The 21,117-nt window shown below is 38.8% G+C and overlaps 1 pseudogene; it reads right to left on the bottom strand.

Annotated features, from left to right (window-relative positions):
* Positions 1–10,627: 10,627 nt before the first annotated feature.
* LOC133740490 (MDIS1-interacting receptor like kinase 2-like) lies at positions 10,628–14,866 on the bottom strand (annotated as a pseudogene).
* Positions 14,867–21,117: the final 6,251 nt, after the last annotated feature.

Below are 21,117 nucleotides of genomic sequence, written 5' to 3'. Positions count from 1 at the left end.
AAAGGAGATAAAATACACAAAGTAGGTTAGCAAGTAACCTACGGAAGATTGGTGGCAGTGGTGGTGCTAAGCCACAACTCTTAAGCCGAACAGCTACACTACGAACTGGGCATTTGAAAACAAAGGGCCCATGGGGAAAATACATAAAAACATTAGCGTAACTGCGTAAGTGGACAAAAAAAAAATATTTCACAAACAATCTAAAATAAAAAGAATTTAATACTTTCCCTCGTTTAGTCATTTGTAAAGTCCAATGCATGCAATATTTATTAAATAAATATTTTTCTCGCAACAAGAAAATTCATGAGAACATTCCAGCTCCGCTGGTTAAAAGAAATCGAACTAGCCCCGCTAGTCAAATAAACATAAATTAAGAGGAACATGAATATCACCATACAACGAATGAGTCTCCCAGACTCGGGTCGAAGCCTCCCAGGCTCTATCCTCGCCTTTCGACCCACAAACAAAAAGTAAGTGAGGAGGAGCCTCGACTGCTACTCACGTGAGGAGGAGAACTAAACAAACAACTTATATCAACCCAAGTATGGTGAAGAAAATCATTCAAAAACCAATAAATCCATAAAGGTTCCCCAAATTTCGCAATAAAGTCACGAGAAAATAAATATATTCCAATGATGTGACCCCACACGCCAAAATATTCCCAAATTCATAAACAAATAGGCCAGAATAAAAAATATATGTAATTCTATCGGAAATCTCATTTCCGTAAATAATCCGGAAATATTATAATTTACATAAAAAGGTATAATAAATTCCAGAATCGCCTTGGAAAATAATTCGCCAAATATTCCAACATAAATCACAAGTCCAAAATCGAGCAACAAACTTCAATTCGAAAGTCCAATCGATATAACAATAAATATTTAAATCTGATTAATATGCTTGATAATTTAAAACAATAATTTAAATCACAATTCCATTTCCTAAATCATAATCGAGATAAATTATAATTAATTTCTGAAAATCATCATTTGCAACTAAAACCACGAGATAAATCGATATCAAATTCCTGAAAATAAATCATAAGCCAAAGATGTGATAAAATAATAAATAAATAAGTAAATCATTAATTCGGGAAAAATCATCACATGCATCATTATTTAAAAATAAAAGTCCACTCACAATATACGGCTAAACTTGCCGTCTATCTGAATTTTCCTCGTGAGGGTCCTCTTCACGTCCTATACAATACAGCTTTTATAAATAACTAAGCACAGAACAAAAATTAAATTTACGATAATTAGAAATCGAAATTCCAAACGTCTCCTCTAAGCCCAACGCCCTCCACGCGCTGCCGGCCGACTTCAAACCGGGGCACCAAAATCCAGCTACAACATCTTCTCAACATTCTAAACACTTTTCTCAACTACCACCAAGCCGTAAAACACCTAGAATTTCTGGAAATCAATGCAAACAGTAAATACCCGATTTTGAAAAGTGAAAATTTCAAACCTTCAATTCTTCCTCCACGCTTCAAATTGCTTCAAGAGACTTAGAGGGATTCTTCAGCAAGTATTGAGCTTTCCAGAATGACCGGAATAGTAGAAGATGGTGGCCGGAATTGGGAGAAATCTCAGAATTTATCAAACTGCTACAGTGAACTCTAGAGGCTCAATTTGCAAAATTCCGGCCAAATCGCCGTGAGCCACCACATGAGTGTGTGCGGGAGGAGGAGGCCGTCCTAACCAAGCTTGTGGCTCGTCGATTGGTGGTCGGACGGCAGGGTTATGCCGAAAACTGCCGAAGAGAGAGAGAGAGAGAGAGAGAGGAAACGCGGGGGAGAGGAGAGAGAAAGAGAGAGAGAGAGTTATCCAGGTAGTTATGACCTACCACAGTAACTTTTCAAATATATACTAAATTTCCATGAACAGTAACTTTAGTTTTTCGCTTATAACTTTCACATACGAACTCCGATATTTACGTACTACATATGCACGAACTCGGTTTAACGTCCTCTACGACTTTCATGAAGAAAATTTTCTCAAAATTTGACCGGAACAAAAAGTCGACTATTAGGGCCACTAATAGTATCGAAACGTTCTAAAAAGTAAAAGAGCTGTCGTTTACCGTCCAATGATTAGTAAACGGTAAAAATTTAGGTTCGGGTCGTAACAGTCAAGTTGGCCTAAGGATCCGGGGTTACAGGTTGTAGTCTCAATGCAGTATCGGATGCCATAACCTTGGCCGGGTGACGGGCTACGATTCAGTTAGAGCTCTAGTCTGTCTGCCAATAAACTGCTTGGGGGATGACTTTGTGTTATCATGCTTATGAGTGCATGTTTTGTAAAAGAGAGTGTCGGGTGTGTACTTTCTTTATTGTCCAGGTTGGACTGAAATTTCTTGTTGATTTGTGAGGTTAAAATTCTATATGATTTCGTCACGGTGTGACTTGCATTGTGTCTTTTGGGAAGAGAATATGGGATTTTTTAAGGAATCATGGTGGGTGTTTTCTTTATTTTATGGTCCATGAAGGACATGGGTGTTGCATTTAAAAGGTGGAAGTTTTTAATTGAGTTGAAAAGACGATTTCTTGATTTTAGCTTGAATTGTTTTTCCTTATTTATTTTCCTTTTTCATCTTTATTGTTGATTTTTAAGTAATCTCCTGAACTAAATTATATGCAGGGATTACTACGATTCTTTTGTTTGACTTTAATGTGATCTCCTGAACTAATTTTCTATGCTGAGATTACTGTATTTTCTTGAATTGTTGTCCTTGAGTCGGAAATGTGTTTGTGGTTATTTAGGTTTACTCATACGAGCTTGCAAAAGCTTACCGGATTTGTTGTTTCAACCTGGTGCACTATTACATGATGTAGGGGTTATTGTGCAGGTTAGAGTAACAGTCGTCGAAGCTGAGGTTTTGTAGCTATCATAGCTTGGACGTAGAAGTGTAATTTGGTATTAATTTTCCGCTGTGTAGTGAGAGTGGTGAGTGTGTTTACTTATTGAATTGTTGTTCAGTTTAATTTGTAAACTCTTTGTAATATAATATGTGACTCTAAAGAATGAGTCTGTATTTCTGTTGGTGAGCTCGGTTGTTTTATTTTTTAGTTTAATTGAAAAAGTTTCTACGTATTTCCAAGCGAAGGTTTGGGTTTTCGCATTTCGGATTTAAATTCATGTATTCAAAATTCGGGGCGTGATACCCAAACTCAAAGTTGTTGGAATAATAGCATTTCTCATGTACACATAAAGTAGCAATCATTCGAACAAAGACCTGTACCCAAGGAAATTTGCTGCATGCTTCCCACGTTGGATAGGAGGAGGTGAGCGTCGTCATTTTGGTTGGTGGATTGGATGGTTTTCCGGCACCATGATTTGCATACTGCTCTGCTTTAGAGTAAAGATTTGACAACCAACCTTTTAAGGAGAGGAGGCGTTTGAGATTGATTGCATTGACGGTTTTTCCGGCGACATTTATGCAAGAGTTGGGGTTTAGTTGCTGCTGGTTCTGAAGCCATGAAAGGTCAGGAGGGGATTTTTTTTTTTTTTTTTTTGAGAAAGGAAACATTGCATATATTAAGCAATTAGATAGTTACATCAGCAATGAGTACATCAGATAGCCAATGTGGTCTATTCTCTACCCAAACATGAAATGCAGGAACAAAAGCGCATGCCTAGCTAAAGACTGCGCTGCCTAGCTAAAGACTGCGCTGCCTGATTACATTTTCTAGGGCAATATGTACACATTACTAAGGGGAAGAGGTGAAACATTGCCTTCACCTCCTCAATTAAAGCACCTTCAATTGACCAGTTTGGTTCATCTTCTTTGAGATCATTGACTGCCAATAAAGCATCCATCTCCAAGATAATTTGTGAATTTTGGAAGCCAGCATGAAAAATAGTTCGAAGCCTAAGAGCTGCAGCATATAGTTCCGTAGCTTTGGCACCAAAACCTCCCATTAAGCCTTTAGACGCAGCCAACATTAACTCACCATTTTCACTCCTCAAAACAGCCCCTAAGCCTCTTCTTCCTGTCAAATCATCAACTGCACCATCTACATTTAATTTGAGAAAAGGAAGACAAGGCCTGGACCAATGGGATTTCACTAGAGGACCACCAAACTTTGGGATAACGACAGTAGTAAGAACAAAGTCAGATAAGAAAGAGTGAACTTGGGATATCTGAGACTGTGCACTGACAAATAACAAATTTATGTTGGAAAAGTTCTTCATTACGAGCCTGCCAGATCCGTCGACAAAGGACCACTGCAAAGGATAACTCTATCTTTGATAGAACTGAAATAGTAGCTCTAAACAAGTCTACAAATCTCCCTTGGCGCCAACCACCAACAATCAATTGATAAGAAGTAAGAACCCAAATCTCTTTAGCTTTGGGGCAAGTGCATAAAGCATGAAGTGTTGTTCCAGAAGCCAATAATAATGGGAGGGTTGATTGAATGAAATAATAATGGGAGAAACCAGGGCTCTGTTTTTGGGACCAAGTAACAGCCAATACCACAAATGCCCCTAATTTGAACATTAATACTGAAACATTCTTGCATTTTTCTTAAGCTTGTACACTTGGCGAGTTTCTATTCGCTGGTCGTCCAATTTTCTCATGTAATTTAAGTTTGATAAATTGAATTTTAATTACAAAACTGAAAAAATTCAAAATGGAAAAATTACTAAAACCATACTTTCTACAGTGATATAATACATGACTATTTAGTTTTGTGACATAAGTTTTATTGTATTTTAACTTTTTTTAGTTCAATTCTTCATGATGACATAATAGTTGTTGTACGAAAATATACCGAATTTTAATGTAACGGGTAAGAGGAAGTAAAAAGATATTATAAAATCTCATATTTTGTTTTTTCTTTGGAAGTTGTACGGTATACATCAATTGTTACATATGCTTACTCTTCTTCTTGTACACAGTACACCTCATGGTCTGTAATTTTGTTTTGTGATTGTTGTTGTCTGTTCATTGTGTCCATTTTTTAATTTTTTGTGTGAACTAGACCTTGCTATGAGTTGTTTGTGAGATAGTTGCTTGGGTATTGTACTATTTATATGAAATATACTCTGCTTGTATATATCATGAACCTACGTACACAAACCTGGATCAATATTAGTCCTGAAAACAATGTCATTTACCACATGATCAGCACAGAAAAGTCTATAAGACTATTGATATGAGAAGAAAGAAATTATTCATTGTACGTTCCAGTGCCCAAGCCAAAAACGAATGGCATTATTATTCAACTTCAGCTTGCCACAATGTAGTCATTACTTTTCTACGAAGATGAAATTGTAGAATCAATAGAGGGGTTTCTATACTCAAGTAATTGTCGAGTAAATGGATTGAACCACAATGCTCGCAATCGGAGTGCTTGTGACCTTGAATCAGATAATGGAATTCTGTCGAAGCCAAAGGGATATCACGAATTTCACACTTGAAACCCCAGATTTCGTTTGGTTCTGAACCAAGTCTTAAGAAATTTATCGTCGAGTTGAGTCAGAAATGAGATAAATTAAACAATGGTGCTGCATGTTAGTTTAGGAAATTTCTATTAAACAAAAGCTGAACGTTTTCCACAGCTTCTGCTTATGAGATAGCTCAATTGTAGTCGCTCCATGTCCATGGAGATCCGAATAGGACCAGAATGCTTGGAGCTACTGCTCCATGTCAACCGTACTAGTACCGCTCAAGCAGGTATTCTCCGCTGTTTATGAAGAGGCAATATTTCAATAGTTTCTACTCAGATAAAACCTTACAGTCAGTTATAGCAAGACCCCTAATATGCCTGAATCTTAATCAAAAACGTTGAAACCACATTTTCAATGTCACAAGACATGATGGCCTTCCAGACTAACTTGTAAATTTGTAAATATGGACTCTGTTTTAGATCAAACAGTTTCCAATACTATATTCAATGGCAACACATTCAGCACATATGAGTTACAGTCCTTCATGATTTTCACCTGACAGCTGTGGCACTGAATCCAGCTGTAGTAATAAGTAGCTCAAAGTTATCTCCTGGTGAACGATGTTGTGAGCCTATACCCTTACACCATTAAATATAGTACGAAATGAAATCAAGTGGCTACAACTCTTCTGCTGTTCTAACACACTAATGAGATTGTTGTTGAAGTGTTGAGCTTAATATAGTGAGGATTAGAATATTAAACAAATTAAGTATAATAACTAATAAAGTCTGAGATAGTCCTGGAATTCACCCCTTCATAGTAGTATTGCAACTAGACAGTAGAAGTGCCTAGCTAGAGGGTTCGCATATACATGGTTCTCTTGATCATGATCTGTGAACCAAAAAGCTGAATATGAACAAGCGGCTAATACCTAATAGTTGTGCATTCCTACCATAAATTCATAGCATATTCAGTTGTTTTCCATTTAGGAGTTTCTACTTCTGTTTGTCCTGGACAGCAAGACTTCGATCAATAGATAGGAACATTATGAACATTCACAGGAGCATAATTTGACCTAATACGGTTAAACTGAAAATCTAAGGCAGAATAAATCATGAGTTGTCGGAATGGTAGTTCGATTTCAAAGTTGAAGCTCAGTTCTTGGAAATAAAAAAAAACAATGCAACTACAAACTAATGTTAATTATCTTTGTCCCTGAAAATCCAGTTATGTTGCTCCCCAATGCTCGCAATTGGGGTGCTCACAATACTATAGCCCAAATGAGACTCATGGAAGTCCTTGAGAATTCTCTCCACCAAATTGCAGGGAATGAACAATAAAATAAGGGGAGTGAAATTCACACTCCTCATTTTACAATTCACACTTCATGTTTTGTTTTTGAGTAGTTGATGTTAAGTACTATAAAAGAAAATATGGAGTGTAGATTGTAAAACGAGAAATGCAAATTTCACTTCTCTAAAATAAAATCTAATGGAACACTTGACTTATCCGCGACACCAATTCTCAAATTAGTGGACCGCAGTACAAAATCAATCTCCTTATTTAAAAGGATGGGTGTGGGAGTAGTGGGTAGTTATGCTTATATAAGTGGGTAGTTTTAGGATATTTTTATTATTATTTTGTTTATTATGTTTTGACACTTTTGTTCTTGATGAATAAAATGTTATCTATTGGGGTTTCGTACTTGCTTGTCTGGTACTTTAATAATGTTCGCATTCTCTTTTATTTAGTGTCAAATCTTGATCCCAGCTGACCCCAGTATCAAAACCTTCTAGTTCTAAAGGCATGGTTCTCTGGCATCTTATTCTAGTCGTGAACAAAGTTAGACGGTTAGACCTTGTTACCTTAGCCTGGTCTTTTCTAGGCCTCATTCTATCCTGATATTGAGCCAAGTTGCCCAAGAACAATCAAACTGTGATCGAATGTTAGGACGATGATATTTAATCTTTTTGGGTTGAAAAGGTAAAAAATAATCAGTTTTAGCTAACAAAATATCTTCTCTTTATAATAGTATTATAGTATAGATAGATACTAGCCAATACGGAATGTCTCAAGAAAACTACAAAGCCATATACTTTCACCAATAGTACAAAGGAATGGCCCCACCCAATAGTCCTCAACAGTCATTGCTTTGGGCCTCTCAATCACTATGGGCACCCAAAGCCCAACTTTCATTCATCTGTTCTTCCTAGCCGGAATCCGTAATCTCAAAACGCCAGCCCTCTGGCGATGTAGACACGATGGCCACGAGTCAGTTCCGGTCCGCACACGCCCATCCATTCCAGAAGACTCAATCGAGATCAAAATACATTGCTGCAAAAACACCGCCGCACCTGCAGACCATCTCGCCACCCTTCTGCAGATCGGAGCTCCATGCCTCTTGCCGGCCTGCTCGGAGCACAAGACCCGTGCCTCAGCCATGATCGACTGTACTACTTTTCCACCCCCTGAGTCCGGCGAGAGTCCATCAACCAATTTTCCGACGTCCTAAGCCGCTCTCTATGTGGCGGGGCCCGACACGGATCAACAGCAACATGCATCGCTGCTATCATGCACCGGAGGGCCACACCGCCCACCAACAACCAACGCCGGAGTCCGGAACTCGCTCGGGAATCCAGAAGTTTTCTATCGATGTATCCAATCCGACAAGGAGCTGAGGTTGGCTTAGTAAACCGATGAACCAGAAGAAAGTTTCTCTAAACTAGCCTGAGAAGATTGCATTCGCAACTTGTTGATGGTAAGCTAATAACCCAGACGGTATAATGATGACCACTACTCCTAAACTCTCAATTCACGAATCAAAATATTAGTCATATAGTAATCCCTACGCTCTCTTCGAAAAAGAAAAAAAATATACAGCAACGAAAGTAGAGTTTCTGAAGAGCAGTCTTCATGCTCTGGATTCTCTGTAATTCAACATTGCGTAGTTTGTTTATTCCAGTGGCCAATTGCTCAGTGAAGTTCAAACTTATGTTTACATACTTCTGAATTATCTAGACTGGGATTCACCTCACTGATTGTCTGTTTGAAATCCATACCAACTAAGCAGAGCGAGTTCAATGTACGTGCCAGATGGGCCTGTATCTGCTTCAGCCTATCACTCTGCAAAAGAAGAAGAGATAAATGAAAAACTGGTAAAGCATATATAAAATGCAAACTTAGACTGTCAAGAAATGTGGATAGAGTGTGTAAACAGAAAAAAGAGCACTCAACCGACCTCTGTTAATTTGGAGTACGTGCCAGGAGCAGCCCTGTGCAATTCTTCAAGTCTTCTCAAAGACAAAATCAGTTTCATCCACAACTATTTTAGAAGAAATGCAACTTGTGCTTCCATTAATTTCACTTGAAATGATTCATGTTTTATCAAAAATAAAAGAATGCATAGAATTATGATTTCGTGCTCACGATCCTTGCACATAGGATAATTAGGTGGTGTAGTACTAGTGCATGACTAGCCATACAATCTTTGCATGATCGAAAGATGAAGGTAGAAAGTACTCCTATAAAATTCCCCCAACCCAATCCCAAATCCAAATTCATATACTGATCCATCGATTCATCTGTGTATTGCTTGCGCAGAGAACGATGGCACAAAATACTTGCAAGCCCAGTGTGGCTTTTGTCGTCACTGCTCTAGCTTTGGTCTTCAGTCTGACGTCATCATATACACCCTACCAATACCTGTTGTTTGTTCAACGGTGGCCAAAGCCTGTTTGTTATGATATCAACTGCCCTAACACTCCCCCTCCAATCATCACAGTACACGGTCTATGGCCATCGAACTATAATGGACCTCGCTTGAAGTGCTCAGGCGTTGTGACATTTAGTGAAACACTGGTAACACATTATTATGTGATTATATGTTTAGTAACTTTTTAGTTTAGTTTCTAAAGATCATATCTTATTTTTGTGCAATATGTAGATGAGTCACCAAACAGTACTAAAAGCAAACTTGGAACAACGTTCTTGGTCGGATGTGGAAAAGGGAAACCATATAGGTTTCTGGAAGCATGAGCAGCAGGCTCATGGACAGTGTTTAGACACCGTCTTTCCGGTTTCCACATACCAAATATTTCCAATGGTGTCACGATATGTGGAAGAAAAACGTGATAGGCGAGATCCTTAAAAGAGTCGTCCATCATCCCAGGACCCAAAAAGTATAGCTTGTCCGCCATAGAAAATGCCATCAAAGCAAACACTTCGCATGACCCTTATATTCGTTGTGCGTGTCCAAAGTTCATAAGATTACTACGGAAAATAACGTTGTTGATTGTAAATCTAAAACAAGTTGCCCTACGGGCTACGGGTCCAGATACTATATTATAGGGATTATATCCCAACTAATAAAGCTAGGGTACTCAGTACGAGACCCTGCATGCATATACTATACTCAATTTGTTTAATATTCTAATCTTCGCTATATTAATAAATATATTTGAGTATCCCTCACTAATAAAGTCGGAGATAGTACTGGAATTCACCCCTTCATAGTAGTATTGCAACTAGCTAGACAGTAGAAGTGCCTAGCTAGAGGGTTAGCATATACACGGTTATCCTGATCATGATCCGTGAACCAAGCTGCTGAATATGAACAAGCAGCTAGTACCTAATGGTTGTGCATTCCTACCATTAATTCATAACATATTCAGTTGTTTTTCCTAAATTCTACTTCGAGCTGTTTGTCCTGGACAGAAAGACTTCGATCAATAGAGAGATTTCTGTTACTCTGATGGATGAAAATAAATCAAACTTACACCCTATATTTTCATATGATGATAAGTCTCCAAACTAACTTATAGTTGTACGATTGCTTTAGTTGTATACCAATAGAAAGACCTTCTAGCTACCACACTGTCGTTGGAGCTATAAATTTAACATCAGACTGTAAATACTTGCCTTCATTAATCAATAACTCGTTACTTTTTCTGGATTAATAATGAGTTTCCTTTTTTCATATATCAGACTGTGTATGTTGCTAAATTCTTGATCATAAACATTAGCAGATTAAAAGTTACATATATGAAAAAGCAGGCTGAAAAAAAAAAAAAAAAAAAAAAACTGTAGACTGCTTCATGTCACTTGTAGCTACTCCATGTGTATTGCACTAATACAGCTCAAGTAGATATTCTCTGCTGTATAACTTCAATATAGTATGATCCCTAATATTCAAGAATCGAAAACACAAACGAAAGCAACCCACAAGAAATTGTAATTGAAATTTATACCACAAGACATGATGAGCAGAACTAACTTGAGTTATAGTACAACTGCAGTTATTTAAGTTTTACATCAACAGAATTGCTACTTATTAGACCTTACATTGCTGGCACTAGAGTAATACATTTATTCACCAAATAACAAGAAACTAGAGGAAATGTAAGACTCTTTCAATTTTGGAGAAGGGATTTAGTTATTAAACCCCTTTTTTTATTTCAGCCACTTCTAGTTATGAAAATTTGCCAATTTATTGATGGTTACCGTACTGAACGGCTCAGAAAGGCAACTCCGGGTCCTGGCTGATGACAGTTCTTTTGCCACAAAATGCATGGTTGGTCGTGAATCCGGATTAGTGCTGGTGCAGGCCAAGGCCATTGTTAACAAGGAAACCACTCGCACTGCTAATTGACTTGAAGGAGACCGAAGTCTTTGGTCTAGCAAATCCTTCAAAAGCATATCTCCATTTTCCGATAGAGAAGTCAGTAGCTCCCCTGGATGCCTTCCCATCATAATTTCTAATGCCACCACTCCAAAGCTGAATACATCACACGTATCTGTCACTTGCATTGTGAATGCGAGCTCTGCATGCTCATTAGAATAACAAAATCAACAAACATTTTCCCATCATATACATATAGAAAACAATAATATATGCGAATAGGCGAGTATAAACATCTGTATAAATGAAAAACAAGTTTATAAGTTTATTGAATGAGTGATACCTGGAGCCATGTAGCCATAAGACCCCGCTAAAGCAGTCCAGTTTGAGGAATCTGAGCTCAATAGTCTTGCTGTTCCAAAGTCTGCTAGCCATGGCACGAAATCCCGATTTAATAATATGTTGCTCAAAGTTATGTCGCGGTGAATGATTTGGTGAGAGCAGTCATTATGCAAGTGAGAAATAGCATGAGCTATTCCTTGCACCATTTCCACCCTTGTGCCCCAGACAAGTACATCTGCTTCGCCCTCCACTCCATACAATACCATTTTCAAACTGCCTCTCTCTGCATATTCATACACCAAGTACAAGCACCCCTTCCAGGAACAGAATCCATAAAGTTTTATTACATTTCTGTGCATCACTTCTGTCAATGTTCTTATCTCATTCTCAAAACTCTTGCGATTCAATTCTGTAATGTCGTCACTAGAATCTACTGACATATTCAATTTCTTAACTGCAACGACTCTGCCTCTGTCCAACATAGCTTTGTAGACACTTCCAAAACCTCCTCTTCCAATGAGGTACTTTTCATCAAAGTTCTCGGTGGCAGTGATGATTTCAGAAAATGTCAGTTTACCATGTCTTCCCCAAATAATTGAATCAAAACTTTTAGACACCTTAGGATGATCGATTTCTCCAAGCTTTAATTTCTTGCAGAACTTAAGGACTACAGCAGATATGGTCACCATCAGCAATAAACCACAAATGGGAACAAGGACGGCAACAAGAATTTTCTTGTTGGACCTTTTGGGACCCGAAGTGCATGGAGTTAGTCCCTCTGTTTCTCCACACAAACCACCATTTCCAACAAAGGCATTATTCGGAAGCTTCTTTTGGAAAATGCCACCGGTTGGGATTGGACCTGTCAAGTTGTTGTAAGAAAAATCAATGCCGAGAAGACTAACCATTCTGGAATATGTTGATGGGATGTTTCCGGAGAGTTGGTTATGCGAGAAATTAAGAATCTCCAGCATTATAAGCTTGGCAAGGTTTAATGGTAGTGATCCCGAGAATGAATTGCTGCTTAGGTCCAACACGTACCGCAGGTGCAGATTACCAATCTCCTCAGGTATTCCACCTGATAATTTGTTATGGCTTATGTTCAAGCTTGTTAAGCTCTCAAACATCCCAGGGTCGACTGTTAATACCCCTGTAAAATTATTATCAGACAAATCAAGAATCTCAAGCTTAGTCAATTTGCCTAGAACATGAGGGATAGTTCCCGTCAAGTGGTTCCTGCTGAGATTAAGAGTGAACAACAAGCTTAGATTCCCAATAGAAACTGGAAACTCCCCACTGAATTCATTAGAGCTTAGGGTTAGATACCACAACTGTGTCAACTGCCCAAGTTCAGGTGGGATTTGACCAGAAATTCTATTTCCCTCCATCCGCATATCAGTGATGTTCTTGCATTCTGCCCACTGTGGCGAGAGTTGACCAACAAACTTGTTGTTACTAAGATAAATTACTGCAAGACTGGGATGAACACCAAATGCATTGATAATGTTTCCGGTGAATTGATTCTCGTCAAGTCTGACTCTAGATAATGCAGAACAATTTCTCAAGCAATCAGGTAATGGCCCTGTGAAGTCGTTGAACTGCACTAAGAAAAGCTTCAAAGAAAATCCACTACACAACCCTGGCGGCAATTCTCCAGAGAAGCTGTTCCATGCGAAACCAACAAATGTCAAGTTAGGACTATACTTCCCGAAATCACTGGGAATGGTCCCCGAAAACCTATTAATGTAAACGGCAAACCACTCTAGTTTTCTGAGGTGAGAAATAGTTTTCGGCAACTCCCCTTCAAGTTGGTTGTGCTGACATCAAAGTTAACCATGGAACTCATGTTTCCAATCTCTGGGGGAATTGGGCCGGAGAGGTAGTTTCTCGAAAGATTAAAAGTTGTCAGATCTTTCAAGTTTGCCATCTCCAAGGGAATTGGGCCAGAGAAGTTGTTTTCGCCTAGCCGGATGCGTTCAAGTTTTGTCAACAGGCCAAATTCTGGTGGAATATTCCCATTGAAGCTATTGTCTTCCATACAAAGGATCTGAAGATTTGTGAGGTTCCAGAATTTCATAGGAATTGGCCCTGAGAGCTGGTTTCCCCCAAGGTACAATTCTCTCAAAACTTTCAAGTTTCCTATCTCTGCTGGAATTGATCCAGAGAAATTGTTTTCGCTCAGCCAGAGGATATCAAGTTTTGTCAACAGGCCAATTTATGGTGGAATATTCCCATTGAAGCTGTTGTTTTTGAGTTGCAAAGAGATCATCTCAGTCGAATTGGAGACCAGAGAAGGCAAGATTGGCCCAGTAAATAGATTATCAGATAAACCCAACTTCACCAAGTTGGTCAATTTTGACAAGGAGAGAGGCAATTCCCCACTGAGTTTATTTAAAGCCAAGGCCAAGAAAGTGAGGTTGGTACAAGAACCAAGCTCAGAAGGGATTGAAGAGTTCAAGGAATTCTCTCGAAGATCGAGGTGCTGAAGCTCCCTGAGTTGGCCTACAGAGGATGGGATTTTGCCTTCAAAGAAATTGTTATAAAGGTTAATAAATTGAAGACCAGATATCACACCAATATCTTCAGGCATTGGACCACTAAAGTTGTTTGCTTCCAAATAAAGGTGCTTAAGGTTGGGAAAGTTATATGGCAACGGTCCTTGGAATCGGTTATTGGTGAGATTGAGAGATTCAAGCTTGACCAGGTTGCTAAATACACCACTTCTGGTATGTGGCCAGTCAAAGCATTTTAAGACAAATCCAGGAATGTCAAGTTCCTACATTCAGATATGAATTCTGGGAATTCTGAATCCAAATTGTTCCAAGTAAGATCAAGGTACCTCAACAAAGGAAAGCCTGAAAATTTAGACCAGTCAGGAGTGTCTAAGTAGTTACTTCCAAGAAGCAAATATTGTACCTTTTTGAGATTGTCCAGCTGATAGGGAATGGTACCATTGAGATAGTTGTTGTAGAGACGTAGAAACTGAAGCTCCGTTAACTTGCCCATTTCCGCAGGCACTTCTCGTTCCAAGGTATTGTTTCCCAAATCCAAGGTTGTGAGCTTGGTGAGATCGCTAATGGCAGATGGTATAGGCCCTGAGAAATTGTTGCCATTGAGGTTGAAATGGGTGAGATCGAGAAACTCGTTGAAGTTGAACTGTGTTCGTGCTGCAGTGATGTACGTTGAAGTTTGCAAGGTGAATTTCAGAAACTGTTTTGGTATTGCGGTTGCAGACAATGGCAGTCCAGTTGCATAGGTTGTTTAGGTTTGTGAGCGACCATGAATTCAGAGAAGGTGGTGAAGAAGTAAAGCTGTTCTTCCATTTTAGGAGAGCTTCAGCCTGTATTCTTTGTGATGATGTGGCCTCCAATGGAAGCAAAAAGAGCAAGAAAATATGGAGGAGGAGGAGTCGACGCAGAGGATCGGAGTCTCCTGAACTGCTTTCATGATGTTGTGGTCTGTCCAATAAAGCTGCATGGAAGAAGGAATCTACACCAGGAGATGATCAATTTTGAAGTAAGAGGTTGATTTTGTAAGTTCTCTGAATAGTTTTGAAGAGACTCAAAATGACTTGGGAAATTCATTCAGTAACAAGTTTTTCTTTTGAAAACAATAGTAACTCCACGTATTAGTGCTCCGTGTTTCATGTCTAAATTTTTTCAATTTTTTAGCCAGTAAGTGAAGAAACTCCTAACCCACAACTAATTTCACTCTGCATCAACTAACCATTCGCAAGCAAATACCTTAATTTAGTCAAGAAAGTGGCCACAAGCCTACTTTGCTAATGGGTTTCTAGTTAATAGGTCTTTAATGATTACACAATATTTATGTTCAATTAAATTGAAATAGCACACTAGCATTTGGTAACTTTCATAAAGCTATTTGTGAGGGTTGAAAAGTGATTTTAGATTCAAACACCGTGTTAATTTCTTGATAAGTAACTATTGATTACGTTCCAATGTTCCAAGTAAGATTTGTAACTCATGCCTGTAAGTATAAGAAGGCAGACATATGACAGCAATTTCGAAATACCCTATTACAAACTCATAGATAAAACAATACAACAAATGCAACTCAAAACTGTTGTAAATCATTATGGCTATATCATGTAAATAGATATAGGGTAAATCATTATGTTGTTATAGGCTTACCCTTTCCATGTTTTATGGATGACTTTAGGAATCCTTGTTTTATGGAGAACTTTAGGGGTCCTTGTTTTATGGAGGACTTTAGGCTACATGTTCCCTATCTTCCACTATATGTAGTCCATTTCTCATCCATGTTATGAGATGAATACAGAAAATACTACACTCCTTCTCTACATCTAAACTCTCTCTCTCTCTCAAGTTCTTTGAAGCAAAGCTCTCTCCATTTTCTGCATGAAACACTTTCTATGTTCGTTTTACAACACGTTATCAGCACTACTAGCTCTAGGATTCGGATTGCCGATCGACAAGAGAAGAGGTGAATAACTCTTGGGTTGCAGAAAAGAAGAGGTTCATCATTCAATCAACATCAATCTACCAGCTCTACAACCAAATATGTTTTTCCAAGCAAAAACAGATTTTACTGTTTCAGTTTACCTTCTGTCCTCTGTGTTCCCGTATTTATTTAAAATAGTAATTCAACTCCAAAATTCACCAAATTTTGTATGCTAGAGCCTCTGTGTGTTTACTGCATCTCTATAATTTTTCATATTTTTCTGGGTTGTTTTGGTTGGGATTTTGGTTTGTTTTTCGACTGCTATTCAGTAGAAGCTGCAATCACGATTTATGACTTTTGTTGAAACATCTAGTTTAACCTAATCCTCTATGAGAGACACTTATTTCTCTTGCACTATAATTGGCATAATGGAATGAGTAAAAGGAAAATCAATAGCTTTTTAATTTAGCTATTAATTCATGTATATTGTGACAAATATCTATAAATACTTGTTTGGACTTTGTGATAATGATACATCTTTCCTTCATTATTTATTATGATAATGTTTTGTGGTGTTACCTGCTCATATTAAATTTAAATATTTTACCCGCTTAAATTCTTTGCATTAGAATATATATGTGCGGAATGCAGGTACTTAACGAACCGGAAGTTCACACACATAAATATTGAACCAGAAGTTCATACATAAATATTGAACCAGAAGTTCACACGTATCGAACCCGTAGTTTCGATAACATTGAAAGGTTATGAATCTTTCCAAGTAGGCGCACCCAATTCGATGCGATGTCTAGGCAAGATACAATGAGGCTGTGTACTTAAGAGAACCTCGCTCCACCCAAACCTCATACTCTTACCTGGTCGTATTTAATTGGAGTTACCAAAATGGTTGAGTAATAACTTTTCATTCCTTGGCAGACCAGCTTGAGCCCAGCAGGCCCACTCTCCCTCTGCGGGACCTAGCAGCCTAGCAGGTCTCACACACCATTTGAATTACGCATGAAAGGTCGGGTCACAAGCCCGCAGACTAAGCCCGATAGGCTTCACTATGAAGCCCACTCCTTTGGTCCAGCAGAATCAAATAAAAGGAAAAATGATTTGATATTGTAAATAAATTCACCATATTTCATATGTGTAATTAATTGCCAGAAGCATTTATTCACATAATTGTGTGACAATTAATATGTTATATTACTAGCATGCAATTAATATCTCAATTGATTTGTGATTTCCATTTATTCAATTTGTGAGATATTATTTCAATTTGCTCTATTCAATATTATTGTGTTACTTGTCTAAATTTTCGCACTAGAATATATGTGTAGAAAATGCAGGTACCTAATGAACTAGAAGTTCTAAATGAACCAGTAGTTCATACACATATCGAACTTGTAGTTTCGATAATGTCATTTAAGAAACTTGAAGTTTCCTTCATAAATTCACCACACATGATAAAACCGTAGATTTTACATGTTTAATCCGATTTTTCATACCATGTTATAGAACCTGAAGTTCCTATTAGTTGCTTATGGACGATATTACCCAAAGCACTAAGATTATTTGTTCCTTTCCTGTAAGAAATACCAAATCTCAACAAACTTGACTTTGTTTCTTTGGAGGTTTCCGGAAGAAACTATCTAAAGTGGTTCAAAATGTGATAATTCATCTAACTGCAAAGAAGATGAGATCAACAATCAATGCTAACAATGTCGTCATTGAGACTTTTAATATGAGTGCCATAATTTTCAAAGGAAACATATGGAGAAAACACTCCAAGTTGAGTATCCGATGAAGAGGATACACAGACTCTTTGGGTCGCTCTAGAAGAGCACTTTCACCATCAAATGACCATTTTCTTGCTTGAAGCAAGACATGATTGGCAGAACGAAATTAGCCCATATGACCGTCTGCCACTTGGCCAAAGCCCAAGAGGCCATGTAATCAGGCTCCACGTGGCCAAGGCCCACGTGGTAGGAACCATGATGCCATAACTCAGCAAGCCCGAGTTGAAAGGAACACTGGTCCGGCCCGCTGCCACCAGAATCGATCAGCATGATCTTTGTTATCAATGTGGAGGAATTGACTGCTGGTCCCGCACCTGTTGTGCGATAGCCTAAGCAGTAGATGAGTATTACGCCAGTCGCAGAACTCGAAATACCAACTTTATTAAAGGGTCATTTTCTATCGATTCCACACTAGAGATCATGGATTTTCAGGCAGTTACTGAACATACCGAGGATTAGAACTCGAAGACATGGGTATAATTGGCCCCTTGTGCCATATCTATTTCATCTTAATGAATGAAACATCTTCGGATTTTGGTGATTTATGTTTTCAATTATTTTGGATTATAGAAATGTGGTTATGTTCGAATATATTTAATTCAATAAACTTATTCATACATGTGATCCATTGAATTAAATAAATGAATAGGCATATTCTGTGGGGAAGTTTGTTGTCTGGTTAAAACTGCTATTACCCACACCATACTCCCAGATCGGAGATATTTTTCAAACTTATTATCTATTCATACCTCTGTGACAACCGTATCCGGCCAATCCAACCTGATAGAGGGTTATGGCAAAACCCACTATATGTTGTCCAATGGTACTGAACCTACCATTAATGAGGCCTTATAATCTCCACGTTCCAGAAGAACGTTATTGAGTATTAAGGATATTCGAACCAACGGTTATCACGCTGAAACCACTGAGAAAAATGAGTGTAATATCTTTGCATAACCTCCAAAGTGTGTGGCCAGAAGCGTACATTGGAGAAATTGGAATCTGTTAGCTAGATGCTAACTAATTTAAGCAACTACTTGCTATGGCATGACCGTTTGGGACACCCAGGTCAAAGTATGATGCATCGTATCCTCAATTCATTGCAGGTGCATCCCCTTCTGAATAAGGGTCTTGTATATAATGACACGCTATGCCATACTAGACCATCATATGCAAAGACTAGTACATACACCACCATTTTTCTGCACAGAATGCAAGGGAAATTTGTGGACATATATATCCAACCACCATGTGGACCAGTTAAATATTAATGGTTTTGGTTGATGTATCGACAAAGTGATCACATGTTACACTATTGTCCACAAGAAAACGCTGCTTTTGCTAAACTCTCACCCATATCATGAAATTGAGGGTTCACCACTCGGATTATCCCATAAAGTCTATAAGACTTGATAATACCGGAGAGTTTACATCGAAGTCTTTCGATGATTATTGCATATCCCTTGGGATTGATGCTGAACATATAGTTCCCTATGTTCACACCCAAGATGGTCTCGCAAATAGAATCTTGGTAATGCGCACCAAGCTTCTAATTTTTGCGTGGGGCTATGCAATCTTGCATGCAGCTATGTTGGTCCCGTTGAGGCCCACTGCTACCCAACCTTACTCCACGTTACAGTTGGTAACTGGGTACGAACCTGATGTTTCGCACTTACTCGCATTTGGGTATGCAGTCCGCGTGCCAATTGTGCCGTCACAACGTACAAAATTGGGTCCTCAACGAAGGATGGGCATATATGTCGGTTATGAATCCCCATCCATTATACGCTTTTTAGAGCCCTTGACAGGCGATCTCTTTACCGCTAGATTTGCGGATTGTCACTTTGATGAGACAGTCTTCCCGCCGTTAGGGGGAGATAAGAACGTTACCGTTCCTGATGAACGACGTGAATTGACGTGGAATGTCCCCACTATGTCTCATCTTGATCCCCGAACCGCACAATGTGATAATGAAGTGCGGGGAATTCTAGATCTACAGAGTGTAGCCCAAAATATGCCAGACGCTTTCTCTGATCTAGCTAAAGTGACGAGATCACATATACCTGCTGCAAATGTGCCTGCAAGGATAGATGTCCCTGTAGGACGCGTCGTCCCAGATGGACGAGGTACGACCATGGCGGCTAACCAGTCACATATCCCTGCCCAGAAGCTAGGTAGACCACTAGGTTCGAAGGATTCTTATCCCCAGAAGAGGGTAAACTCGGCACAAATGAATCTTCTTGACATCGCAATCTCAAACTGATTCATCTCACGAGATAAATCCGGATTATGGGTCCGTCCTAGAAGAGACGACGTTGGGGGACGCTCCAACATTTGAACCCACTCCCGAGAATAGAGAAATCTCGGTAAATTTTGTGAGATTTGGAATTTGAATGAGATTATCATCGATGATATATTAGTATTTGCGGTGGCCACCGAAACTATAATATGCGATGATCTCGAACCTTGCTTTGTTGATCAATATCAACGAAGAGACGACTGGCCAAAAAAAAAAAGGGAAATAAACAATCCAGGTCAAATTAGATTCCTTAACAAAGAGAAAGGTGCTTTGAGCCTGTTGTTCCTACACCTTCCCATGTTAAACCTGTAGAATTTAAATGGGTATTTGTAAGGAAGCGTTATGAGAAAAACGAGATTGTGATACACAAGGCTCGTCTAGTGGCGCAAGAATTTTCTCAACGCCCTGTGATTGATTACGAGAAGGCGTATTCTCCCGTAATGGACGTCATAACGTTCCGCTACCTTTTCAGTTTGGTAGTTTCTGAAAAACTGAATATGCAGCTTATGAATGTGGTCATAGCTTATCTCCATAGGGTTCACAATACAGAGATATACCTGAAAGTTCCTGAAGAACTTAATATACCCGATGCAAATAGTTCTAGACCACGGAACACGTTCTCCATTAGTTTTGAGGTGTTCACTTTATGAATTAAAACAATCTAGACGGAGATGGTATAACCGTCTAAGTGAATATTTAATCAGGATGGGATATGTGAATAATAAACTATGCCCATGCGTGTTTATTAAGGAAACAAGTTCCTAGTTTAGAATTGTGGCGGTCTATGTCAATGACATGAATTTGATCGATACTCCTGAAGAGATCAAGGAAACCGCAAAGCACCTGAAGTTGGAATTTGAGATGAAAGGCCTTGGGAGAACAAATTATTGTCTCGACCTGGAGCCCGAGCACAGTGCAGATGAAATTTTGGTCCATCAACCAAATTACATCCAGAAGATGTTAAGATGCTTTAATGAGGATAAAAGCAAGCACACCCATGGTCGTCTGAAGTCTAGAGAGAACCGTATCGTCCTGCAGATGATAACGAAGAGATATTGGTACCAGAAGTCTCATATCTAAGTGCAATAGGCGCATTATTGTACTTGGCTCAATGCCCTAGATAGGACATCTCATTCGATGTGAACTTGTTAGCTAGATATAGCTCTGCGCCAACACGCCGCCACTGGAATGGCATGAAAGACATTTTTCCGCTACCTTAGAGGTACAACGGATATG

Source organism: Rosa rugosa, chromosome 3 (genome assembly GCF_958449725.1).
Source record: "Rosa rugosa chromosome 3, drRosRugo1.1, whole genome shotgun sequence".
NCBI classification, from domain to species: domain Eukaryota; kingdom Viridiplantae; phylum Streptophyta; class Magnoliopsida; order Rosales; family Rosaceae; genus Rosa; species Rosa rugosa.
The sequence above is the reverse complement of the archived record's forward strand: the minus strand, read 5'-3'. Positions and strand labels throughout refer to the sequence as shown.